Raw genomic sequence first — 13,510 nt, 5'->3', positions numbered from 1 at the left:
GTCTAATTTATTTCTCATAGAAGCTCTGAGGTGGAATTCAGTGGGTTATAATATCCTCTTAATACCAGAAAATATCTTCATCTTACAATACCTCCTTGTGATCTGAATGTTGTTTCTAAAATAGTTTTAAATAATGCAAAACATTTCAAAATATTTTCAATAATAATCTAGCATCTGTAGATATTATATATTGTTCATATTGTGATATATTTTAGATTACATGACCTTATGTTTTCAGATACCAATATTAATTGAAAGAAAGCAAAGGAGGAAAAACATCATGATCTGCCACCTCCATGCTTCACGTCATGATGCTGCCTCCACCGTGCTTCAACTCATGATGCTGCCTCCACCGTGCTTCACATCATGATGCTGCTCCACCATGCTTCACATCATGATGCTTCCACCACCGTCTTCACATCATGATGCTGCCTCCACCATGCTTCACATCATGATGCTTCCACCTCCATGCTTCATGTCATGATGCTGCCTCACCATGCTTCACATCATGATGCTGCCTCCACCGTGCTTCACATCATGATGCTGCCACCTCCATGCTTCACGTCATGATGCTGCCACCTCCGTGCTTCACATCATGATGCTGCCTCCACCATGCTTCACACCATGATGCTGCCTCCACCATGCTTCACATCATGATGCTTCCACCTCCATGCTTCATGTCATGATGCTGCCTCCACCATGTTTCACACCATGATGCTGCCTCCACCGTGCTTCACACCATGATGGTGAGGATTTCGACTGAAGACGCACATATTTTATGTCCAATATCTCATCTTTCACCTCTATTTGTTGTAATGCACCCTTCATACCGTTGTGATTTCACGATGAAGCAGCAAACATATGTGATTCAGTGGAGGCCTCGTTTTCACATACATGCTCCGTCAGCTCCTCTTCTCTCTGCCGGAGCTTTGCACTCTGGCGCCGGTTGGATTGCTTATTACAGGTCTATCTCCTCTCAACAGTCACTACCGATCCGAGTCATTAGACAGCAGAGTGGCTGCTTGAGAGAGCACTGGAGCAGAAAGATAGAGGGGAGGTGGGGAAGGAAGGAGGGGAGAGAAAAAACTGATAAAAAAAGGAGGAGATGAACCAATGCCTCACTGTCACCAGAGAGGAGTGGAACGGGGGAAAGGAGAGGAGGGAAAACAAACACAGGGTGATAAATGAAAGAAAGCTCAATCTGCTGCCAGGAAATAAAGAGATAAAGATGAAGAAAATAAAGGAAAAGATCACAAAGGAGGAGGTAAAATTCAAAAGACTGGAGTGTAGGCAGTGGAGAAAGACACAAATTGTGAGAAAGAAATGAAACAGTTCAGACAGTTTAAAAGGCTAACTGGAGTGTCGAGGTGAAGAGGAGTCAAGGAGCTTTCCTGAGCTTCCTCCTGATATTCAGAGTGAAATGTGGAATCACATGCGTGTGTCATGTCTGGAATAAAACCGTGTTCATGTCAAACGAAGAGAAAAAAGGAGTATTGACAGCACCAGTTGGCAGGCGATATAACTCTTTGATTGCTCGGTTTTTCAGGGACGTATCGTGATTGGAAAGAGGTTTTTTCCTTTTGTTTTTTGAATTTATGATTACAAATTTGATGCAGAAATTTGGAAACTCTCAGTCGATGATGGCAGCAAAGAATGAGCTTTGTCTGAGCGATCAGCAAACATGAAGTCCGTGTTAAGTGGGATTGAATATTACTGTTAACAGTTACTGTAAAACCTGCACAGATGGTTGTCATTTAAAGTTAACAATCAGTTTTTTATTGAGACATAATATCACGTTGAATCTCCTCCACAGTAGAAAAAGCTCCGGAATGACTTACTTTTAAGTTTAATTAGATTTTAACATCATACACATCAAATTCGAGCTCAGATAATATGTTGGAACAAATAAGAAAGAGGATTGAGGATACAGTTAAACACTTACAATCAGCTGACAGTTAAAAATACATGTTATTGTTCCGAGTTGCATTGAAAAACTGGAACGTTCCCCAAAAAAACAACCCTGTAGAAAGTTATTTCTTCTCTCATTTTTGTACCAAATTTGCGAATGGACATCAAGAAAAGTTCAGGTGAGTTTGAAGATACATTAATAAGACGTAGAGTAATCATAGACAATCATGACTGTTTTCTCCAAATGAGCTAAAATAAATTTTGAGGCTGCCACCACCATGCTTTGCCTCATGATGCTGCCACCACCGTGCTTCACCTCATGATGCTGCCACCACCATGCTTCACATCATGATGCCACCACCACCATGCTTCACCTCATGATGCCGCCACCACCGTGCTTCACATCACGATGCCACCACCACCATGCTTCACCTCATGATGCTGCCACCACCATGCTTCACATCATGATGCTGCCACCACCATGCTTCACCTCATGATGCTGCCACCACCGTGCTTCACATCATGATGCTGCCACCACCATGCTGCACATCATGATGCTGCCACCACCATGCTTCACATCATGATGCTGCCACCACCGTGCTTCACCTCATGATGCTGCCACCACCGTGCTTCACATCATGATGCTGCCACCACTGTGCTTCACATCATGATGCTGCCACCACCGTGCTTCACATCATGATGCTGCCACCACTGTGCTTCATGGTGGAAATGTTGTGTTTGTGATGGAGTGCAGTGTCTGGCATCTAGAGAGATACTGAGAGTAAAATATGTGCATCTTGCTGCATCTTTGGTCTAAATCCAGCAGCAGCATGTATCATCTATCAGCTGCTCTTGCCTAAGCGGTTAAATTAGCAGTTTTGGGGTGCGTTTGCAATCTAACATCAAGACAGTCATTATAATTTGATGATGAGGTTTACATAACTGTCACACTGTGGGACGCTCACTTTGTGAATTCATCATCCGAGTTCCTGCGTCTGACAGCTTTTGATTTGTGCGCTCTGAAATCAACATCAGTATTTTCAACCGAGATAATTATAGATCTTTTCTGTCTGTTTTTGTTTTCTTTCTCTGTTTTGGGCCTAAATACACATTAAATATGAACTCCTAAATATCTCTCCTGTAGAGTCGCAGTACTTTTTTTTCTAGCGTTTAATCGGTTTATGTAATGTCAGAAAATAATCGTTACTCCCTGCAGCTAAAGTTCTATATTTTAGCATACTTGAGTTACTTGTTTCATACATATTCAGAAAGATCTCAGATGAAAAACTTATATTTAATTTAAATAGCAGAAACTAAGGAGTAGTTTGGCATTTTTGCTGAAAAATGATTACCAAAACTGAACAGTTTTGATGATGAGTAATCTTTTGGTCAGCTTATTGACTCATCAGTTCAGCTCTACTCTCCAGAGTGAATAAATCTAAAAATGGGAGCCTTGTGTTGGACGATGACGTCCTGGAATCATGCTCAAACTGTCTGCGTCTTTGGGAAAGTAAAGATAACAGTTTGCACAAAAATCTGATGTCCATTTACCTAAAAGTAAAAGTGTTTATAGCTGGCCTGAAAGTGGAACAAAAAGTCCATCGCTGCAAAAACGAACAAGAACTGACAAGTAAAAAATATACTTTTCATGACCACTTTAACTTTTTTCATAATTTTAATATTTTAGATTCTAAATCAATGGAAAAATGTTGCTGAAAGTGGGTCAGAGAGTAAAGTATTTGGTATATCAAGTTAATAATTAAAAAAAAGCATTTTAAATCTCCATAGTTTATGAAAAAAATAAGAAAATCAGAAGCGCCAAGCAGAAAGATCCTGATGATTTAAGATGGAAAAAGAAAAAAGTGTCCTAGTGAGCTTCACTGCACCTCAACATTGATTCTCCAAGTTTCTGGATCTCTAGTGAAGGGATGAAACATTATTAGTCCAGAAAACATTCACTTATTTGTGGTTTTGATGATAGCAGAGAGCGTTGTTTGACACATTGGTCCAAAATCTCATGTAGGTGTTCTGTTTGAGTTTAAATCTTGGCAAAAGAAGCCCACTAATATATATTCCTCAAACTGTTTTTAAAGAAAGCAGCTCTACTGGTTAGCATGAGACCAGATTATATAGATAGGAGTGTATTTGCTGAGAGTTCAAACCCTGCTCACACTGACCTTTACATTATAATGTTGCCACCACCATGCTTTACATCATGATGCTGCCACCACCGTGCTTGACATCATGATGCTGCCACCACCACCATGCTTTACATTATAATGCTGCCACCACCATGCTTCACATCATGATGCTGCCACCACCGTGCTTCACATCATGATGCTGCCACCACCATGCTTCACATCATGATGCTGCCACCACCATGCTTCATATTATGATGCTGCCACCACCACCATGCTTTACATTATAATGCTGCCACCACCATGCTTCACATCATGATGCTGCCACCACTGTGCATCACATCATGATGGTTCCACCACTGTGCATCACATCATGATGCTTCCACCACTGTGCATCACATAATGATGCTTCCACCACTGTGCATCACATCATGATGGTTCCACCACTGTGCATCACATGATGCTTCCACCACTGTTCTTCACATCATGATGGTTCCACCACTGTGCTTCACATCATGATGGTTCCACCACCGTGCTTCACATCATGATGGTTCCACCACCGTGCTTCACATCATGATGGTTCCACCACCGTGCTTCACATCATGATGGTTCCACCACCGTGCTTCACATCATGATGTTCCACCACTGTGCTTCACATCATGATGGTTCCACCACCATGGCATGGTCCACAGATGATGCTCACACTGACCTACATTATTCATTTCTCTGCACAGAAAAAAGACAAACAGCAACAGAGATAATGGAAGTAATGATATCAGCATGCTGAGAGACGAGAGGGTTAAAACATTCATTTCAAACACATAAAACGCCTGCAGATACACAATAACATTCACAGGAATACACACAAACATGCAAACACGAGCTCCGGTCTCGCTGCCATGGGCAACCAGGAGTAGTCAAAACTCCCACAGTTTTTTTTTCCCTTTTTTTGTGAATTATTAATCCAAGTCTGTTTTCACAATCAATAGGGAGGAGAGGTGGAAGAAAAGGTCAGGCAATAATTGCCCAAAACACAGAGAGTCACGCACCCGCACAGGAAACAGTTGTTAAGAATGATGAGCACGGAGGCGTTATTCAGTCCGGCCCTTGTGGAAAAATAGATTTGAGCACCGTATTATGTTTTTTTTTCTTCTTCATTCTGTTATGTAAGAGAAGAGCAGTGACAGTGAAGAGAAAAATGAACAGAGTGATAAATCCAGCAGCCTGGTAACATGCAGAAGACAACATGTTTTGGAAAAGTACACAGTAATAGTGACGGTACCTCTTGTTCAGGTTTCTTTGTCTTTAATTTTGTTGTACTGTTGTCATTTACTGGATTTTTTCCTCATATATTTTCTTCTTCTTTCTTTTGTTCATAAGATCGCAAACATTTCACACAATAATGCCATCTTATCCTTTTGATAATTTGTATTTCTACTGAGCAAACTTCTACAATATTAGAGTCTTACATCATCAGAAAAACAACAACGCCGTCCTGTCTCACTCTGTCTTTCTTTAGTATTTCGCATTGACTGCTTGCGTCACTTCTGTTATCTAACTCGTCTCAAAACTCCAGAGAATTAGCAAAAGTTTGTGTGAATTACCACCTTCAGAAACAAAGCGAAGGTAGGAGTTTGAAGCAGTGAATCTGTGTTTTGAGGTTTTGTGTTTACACATTAAGAAAGCTTCTCTGTAAACTGCTGTATATACACTATCAGTGCAAAATTAGGACACACCTTCTCATTTAATGTTTTTTCTTTATTTTCACGACTGTTTACATTGAGATTCTCACTGAAGGCATCAATATGGAAGCAAATCAGACTCATCAGATTCTGAATTTTAAAAGCTGCTGAATTTCTTACTTTGAATTTTTTTGCATCAAAATTTCGTATGTGAATTTTTATGCCTGAATTTAGCTCATCAAAATTCTAAAAACCAGTTAAAAGTTCAATGTCTTCAAATTCGCCATCAAAAAAATTCATTGTTCAAAATTCGCCATCAAAAAATTCAATGTTAAAAAATTCGCTGTCAAAAAATTTGCTGTTCACATCCGGGGGACTCAGGCGTAAACAATCAATCCTGGCCAAAATCGAACCAACGCCCAGCCAATCACGTGGCGCTCTTCCGGTCATGTGACGCAGACGGTTCACCTCATAAGACCGTGGTCAACCACGGCTAACAGCATGAACGACGGCGCTTCAGTGAGTGTATTAATCCTTTTTTGTCCTGTATGTGGTTTGTTTTTGTGAGAGTCAGTAAGCTGTAATGCATGCCGTTAGCTGCGCTAGCACAGCGTTAGCCGCGCTAATACAGCGCTAGCACAGCGTTAGCCGCGCTAAAACAGCGCGAGCCGCGCTAATACAGTGTTAGCCGCGCTAATACAGTGTTAGCCGCGCTAGCCGCGCTAATACAGCGCTAGCCGCGCTAGCACAGTAATGAGGTCATACGGACAGCACGTTCTGCAGCTGGGTAGTTGAGTAACAATTTTATAAACGCACAAAAGGGAGGAAGTGTGATTTATGCGCCCGAAAATGCAGTTAAGTCACAGAGCAGTAGGGTTGCCACCTTTCAGAAATGAAAATAAAGGACGCCCACCACGGCTCCTTGGGGCCACAGTTCAGGAAAATCGGAAAGATATTCACAGATTCAGAATTCCACCATCAATAACTCATTATAAACGATGCCTCTTTTCCATCGTTGTAAGGTAGACAATGTGCTACAATCCTAGTTTTATCAACAGTAGCTGTCTTTCAAGCTGCAGAAATAACATTGGTGTCAACAGGAGCCAGTTGAAGGCTGCAGTGATTCTGGTGACACTACAGCGTATCAGAGAGAAGCTATTGAATATTTGTGTCTCTCTTTGCTGTTGCATCAGTTTTGCAATTTGCACACGGTCCCTGTTCACTCTATAGACATCAATGTTATTCATGCAGCTTGAAAGACAGCTACTGTTGATAAAACTGGGCTTGTAGCACATTGTCTACCTTACAACGATGGGAAAGAGGCGTTTATGTTTTGACCAATGTTGCCAGCTCCTCAGTAAGGAAAGTAGCTATTGGCTGTCCTAAAAGTCGCTAGAAGTCGCTAAATGATGTCATCGCCTAATTTGCATAATTTCCCGTTTGCATGTAATTGTAATCAACATTGTGGGAGAGACAAAAAGTGAGTTTAAAATACCCAAAATATGTTTCTGAACTAGAGGCTAAATGCAGTGATTTATTTTAGTGTGACAGTGAAGAAACATTTTCATTTCCATCCCGCTCTGTAAGCAGGACAGGATCTGCAGAGACTTTGATTCATCTGCCGTCTGGACATGGAGTGATGTGGGTCTCCTCTAATCAGACAGTGGGATGCTGCAGGTCACTAGACTGACCTCCTGTGCTTTGTGAAGGGGAGGAGCTCACAGCGCCACCTGCTGCTCGTTGAGGACAGTAACTGCAGAACGATTCGAGCTTTCATGTCAGACAGGGGCGGATCCAGATTAATTTAGGGGGGGCGGGGGGCACAGTGGGGGTACAACAGATATTTTTTGGGGGGGGGGGGTTGTAAGTTTTAAAGCTGCTACCGACCTCTCGCTTTTACAAACTATTTTTCATGGGGTTTTTTTTTGGCTCTTTAACCCAATAGGAAAGCTGTATATGACCTTTTCATTTTGGACTGTTAACATTCAAATTATGATGGACTTGTTTCCTTGTTTATGTGAATTACAACATCATTAGCTGCAACATCTGCCTGTTCTGTAAAACTGGTAGCTCAACGACAGCATCCTGAGGGCAATTAAGTGACAAATATTGTGCAAGAACAGCACTATTACAACCCTGACAATTTCCACTTCTTAAAATGTTTGCTGCCAATTATCACACATAAAACAAGAAATAATATTCTGTACTAATACTTCTTTACTACCCAATACACAGTGAATAAATATTATCTGAAAGTCAGGTTATTGTTGTTTATCAGCACAATACAAAAAGATTCATGTTAGACATATTCCAGTTAAGACTAGAATATCATGATTTATGTAAATTTACCTCAATAATATGAATGTTCAGATTAAGATTGTACAGTGATATTTATTATGTAAGTTTAACTGATTAAAGTTTATGACTCTGCACTGCAATATTATTTATTATTTAGATTTACATCATTATAATATTTAGGGTCAGACTCTACAGTATTAAGATTAAGAAATCAAATATTCTATAAAATGTAAATACACTGAACTCATTTGGATATAGTTAAGTGAGACTCTACAATATTCTTTGACACAAATCTATCTAAATCAAAATTTTAATCATTTTTACTCCAAACATTTACTGGACTGATTTAAACATTAAAATCACTCCTTTCTAATCCTCTGCTGTACGTTCAAACCTGAGGCCTTAAATAGAAACACACAAGTATCTGATTGAAGGAACTTCTGCAGAGTCCTGGTTCCAGAACATGATGATAGAATTATAGACAAACTTTAACAAAAGCTGCCTGAGAGTTTACAGGTTTTTATGTTAGATTTCTTCAGTAATTTAATGAGAGTTATCAGCAATAATCAAGCGTTCATTTGATGAACTTCATTTCCTAAAACATCCCGAATTGGAGCTCGTATCTTTGGCAGCTGTAAAGTTTCTGCTCCTTCAAAGTTCACAACACAATGAATGAATTCCTAAAACACTCTCAATGCTGGAGAGTGTTTGTGATGCTGAAGCAGTGATCAGTTTTTCTGTTTCTTCTCTGGAGATGCACAATGAGGGACGTCTGCAGCGACTGAGAAAGAGTCTCACCACATCCTGACATGAGGAAAAAGACTTTATTGAAGACGACAAGTGAGAAAAACTATCCAGACAGCAGACGGCATGCATTCAAGGTGAGCTCTGAACATTTGATCTGGAACAGGAATTCAATAATGGCAGCATGAGCTTCATTTCAGTCTGTAGCTGCTGAATTCATGGATGAATCATCTGGCACTAGAGAGGAAGACCATCAAACATCCACGTCAGCTGATGGAGGTCCAAGAGTCTCACCAAACAACCTACAGAGTGAAGACCTCCAATCTGATTGGACGGCCTCCTATTCAGCCACGTGTGAACAAATGCCTCTAAGTTGATTTGTTTTCTAAAATAAATCTAGTTTGAGTCGTAATCTATGCCTGTCTGTTTGCTTCTTTACACTGCTGTTAACAGTTTAGGCTGTTAGATTGTTCCAGATAAGACAAGTACAAGATTCTTCAGAGCCGTTCTACCATGAGCCTGACAGGAAGAACTCCAACAGCTACTGAATGTTTCTGTGGTTCCCTCAAGGCTACAGGAAGAGCCCTACGAGGACGAGCCGGTCCACCTGATGGAGGCCAGTGGCTGCGGTTCAAAGCCAACACCGACTACGTGGACTTCTACTGGACCACATGGAGGCCTTCAAACCGGACCAACAAGTTCACCGTCTCCCCGACTCGTGGGTCTGAGGACGCCGCCGAGCCTCGGTCCAGCCGGCCTCCTGTCTGTGGGTGTTTGAGTGCTGAGAGGTTTGTGGATGCATGTGAACGTGTCTGTGTTGAAACAGCAGCTTTTGACTCAGTAACGCCGGGAAAAACCAAGAGCTCCTTTATTTGTGACTTCCACTAAAAAAAACAGATGAAAATAAGTTTGCCAGGGTTCTGACTGATAACAGATTATTAAATAATGAAAATAATCGTTTAAATATTCCTTTAAACAATCCTTTTACATCTACATTTCCTTTACACTGACTTCTTGGTATATGCACAAGTATTTAGGGTGGAATATACCATTAAGGCCAATGTTCAAGGGTTCTTCTGGGAATATACCATTAAACCAACCCTTTAGGTAAATGTTCCAAGATGTTGGGTAGAATATACCATCAGATAAACCTTTTAGGTCTACATTGGAAGATTTTAGAGTAGAATATTACTCCAAACCATCCTTTAGCTCTACATTTAAGGTGGAATACTCCTTTACACCAAGATTTTTTGGTCTACATTGAAGGATTTTGGGTGGAATATTCCTTTGAACGAACTTTTTAAGTTTATGTTCAAGGATGTTGGGTGGAATATACCACCTGTGTTTGTGTTGCTCCTCGGCGACCCTAGACAGCCGGGTCGTAATGTTTTTTGAGCAACACACCATACTATGACGTTTTTACAATGACGGTTCTACTATGGAACCAGTTTGACATGTTCAGGCATTCTTTGTGTGAAAATTAAACTAAATTTCCTTCACTAACCCAACTCTCTGGACTTCCAGTAAGCTGTGTTCCTATTGGCTGTCCAGGTGGCTGCTTGGTGTTATCAGGAACACCTGAGCAGCTCAGTGTCTTCCTGCTTTATTTGGCTGCAGACAAACATTTCCTCTGCTTCCTTCACCACTGAACCGGGTTTGGCTCCGTTGCTTCAGTTTGTTCTTTAGGCGTTGGCTTGCAGCTTCCAGCAGTAAAATCGTCTTTAATGTGTTTCTTGGTGTGTTTTAGGGCTTTGTACTGGATATTTGTCTTGGTAAATGTGGTTCTTTAGCCACAGTTAGCTCATGGTGCTAATGTGTCAGTGATTAGTGGATTTGCTGCAGCTGAGTTGTGTCTTTATCTTGGCTGTAGTGAGTCTTCAGAGGTTTTTGGTCAGACACATTCTGTATTCTTGTTTGAGAACCGATGTTGATTGTCCAGAAGGTAAGAGTTCCTGTCCTGATTCTCTGTTCTCAGAGGTTCTCTGGTAGGCTGCAGGAGACTTTAGCGTTTGGGTTGTGCTAGTTTGGTTTTTGTACGGTTTCATTTGGATGACTATCTTGAGGCCCCTCCATGTGGTTTAGTGAGGTTTTCTGGAACAGTTCTACAAAGCAACCTGCAGCAGAAGAGACTTTGAGAGTTTTTAGGAAGTTCTGGAGAGCAGACTTTAGAGCAGCAGAAACATTTGTCAGCAGTTTGAGCAGGAGAAGGTGAGCTTCAGAGTAGAAATGAGATGGAAACCTTCTTGCTCCGTGTGGTGAGGTCCTGTACCAAGAGTTTGAGCAGGTTGTGAAGAGTCTGTAGTTCTTTAGTCTGAAAGCACAAGAATTGACTCATTAAAGGAGAAAACGGGAGATATTGTTGGTTCTTCTGTCACTGCAGTTTCCAGTTTCCTTAGACTGAATATCAAGTTTATATTTTAAATGATTTACCATGTGAACCCAAGAAGACTTCAATAAACTCCCTCCATCCCCTGGACACAACATATTTTATTACGATGTAAAATCTTTTTTTTAAAATATGTTTTTTGTTTTAATCATAGTTTTAGCATAGTTTTTTCTCTTTGCTTGTTTAGTTTTGTCATCTGTGTGAACGGTGCTAAACAAATAAAGCTGAATTGATAAACTGAATAATTGACTAACTCATGATTGTGACAACAGAAGTATTTTCATTGTGATTTAAGGCTTTGTTTCATTTCTAAGGTTGAGGTTAAAATCTTGACAGAAAAAAAAGATTAAAGAAATAAACTACATCTTAAAAAAGCAATCAAATCAAAGAAAAAAAGCATTTAATACAACAAAACTGTTAAAAAGAAAATTAAACATTAAATACAATTAAATTACATTAAACAGACAAAATATTTAATTAAATAATTAAACAGAAGATACGAAACATGTAATTATGAAATTAAACAAAATTTATTAAACAAAAATATGAAACATTAAAGATTAAATATTTTAGATAATTAAACATTTAAAAAATAAAATCAAACAAGAATTTAAAATTTTTTTTTTAAAAATACAAAACATTAAATTAGATTATTAAACCTTTAAAAATACAAAACATTAAATTAAAAATTAAATGTTTATTTGGAAAATTAAATCTTAAAGACAATAAAACTTTAAATAGGAATTAAACAGAAAATACATAGAAGCATTTAAAAAGAAAATTAAACATTGAAAGATGGTAAAACATTTAAAAAGAAAAACCTTAAAGATTTAATCGAAAAATTAAACAAGGGGAAAGAAAAGGAAATTTTTCAAACAAGCTGATAAAACATTTGAAAAAACAAACATTAAAAAGACAAAACATTTGGAAATCAAATCAGACATTAGAAAAGAATAAAAGGTGAGAAAAGAGCAAAACTAAACATTTAAGAAGAATCAAACTAAAGACAAAACATTTGAAAAGACACCAGTTAAACTTTAGAAGATCAAATTAAACAGAAGAAGCAATAAAATGATCAAAAGAGCAAAAACAGAAAAAGGTCTTAAAGTGTTTTCTAGTCTGAAATGAAAACATCAAGTTGTTTCTTCAAACATTTCCTCTTTCTATGTTCTTGGTTTGATTGTGGACAGATTTACTAAGAATTCATTTCAGAAAACTGCTTCCAGATAAAGTCTACTAGTAGTTGAAGGCAGTGATCAAACTAATGTTACCTTCTGATCTCCACAAACTTTACTGTTCAGTGAAGAGAATCAAAGTTTGTTGAGTATTTCTAAAAAACCCACAGGTGAAGGTCTGAGAAGAACTCAGATGGATGGTCTAAATGTGAAATCAAGACTCATGGTCACAAGTTTTAAGGCTTCTGTTAACCATAAAGTTCAAACTTACAAAGAAGTACTGAGAAACTTTTAAAATTTCAGTCCTCAGACTGTCTAAAGGTTCAAACTAACAGAGAACTACTCAAGAACTTTTAGGATTTCAGTCCTCGGACTGTGGAAAGGTTCAAACTAACAGAGAACTACTCAGGAACTTAGAAGATATCAGTCCTCGGACTGTCTGAAAGTTAAACCTAACAGAGAACTACTGTGGGACTTAGAAAATTTCAGCCCTCAGACTGTGTGAAAGCTCAGGTCCTAAGGACTTGGGAGGTGTGGAGTCTTTGGAAAGTCTTGGAACTGAGGGTTCAACCCTCCAGAACAAAGGCTGAAGTCCAACCTCCTGAGAAAAATGGTCGAGTCAAGACTCGAGTTAAAAAAAAACTCGAACACGACAAAAACTAGATGACAAATGCGCAAAAAAAAGAAGAATTTGTATCTGAGCGAATAGCTCAGGAGGATAAGAGACAGACTACCAAGTGGAAGGTCGCAGGTTCAAGACCCACCACCGGTAGTTTTCTTTCTTTGTCTTTGTCGGGATTTTGATAAAACTTAAGAAGTGTCTGGTCTTGAACCAGCGACCTGCAGCTCCATAGGCAAATCCTTAACTCACTGAGCTACAGATCAGATAAAAAGAAATAAATTCGTCGTCCCTTTGACATCGTAGTTCCTGAAGTGACCACATGGGTGGAGCCAAGGCGGAGCCTGGGTGGAGTCAGGGCGGAGAGTAGGCGGGGAGGTGGGTGGCGGCCTCCCCCCTCTACTCCCCCGCCTCCCCCCCCACTACCCACCACACCTTCCCCCGCCCGACGAGTTCTTCGAGTCTCCACGAGTTCTTCGAGTCTCCACGAGTTCTTCAAGTCTCGACAGGTTTTCCTGAGTTTCTGGAGTTTCCACGAGGTCGGAGGCAGAACAAGTTGT

Source organism: Amphiprion ocellaris, chromosome 5 (genome assembly GCF_022539595.1).
Source record: "Amphiprion ocellaris isolate individual 3 ecotype Okinawa chromosome 5, ASM2253959v1, whole genome shotgun sequence".
NCBI classification, from domain to species: domain Eukaryota; kingdom Metazoa; phylum Chordata; class Actinopteri; family Pomacentridae; genus Amphiprion; species Amphiprion ocellaris.
Note: the sequence above shows the minus strand (reverse complement) of the source record.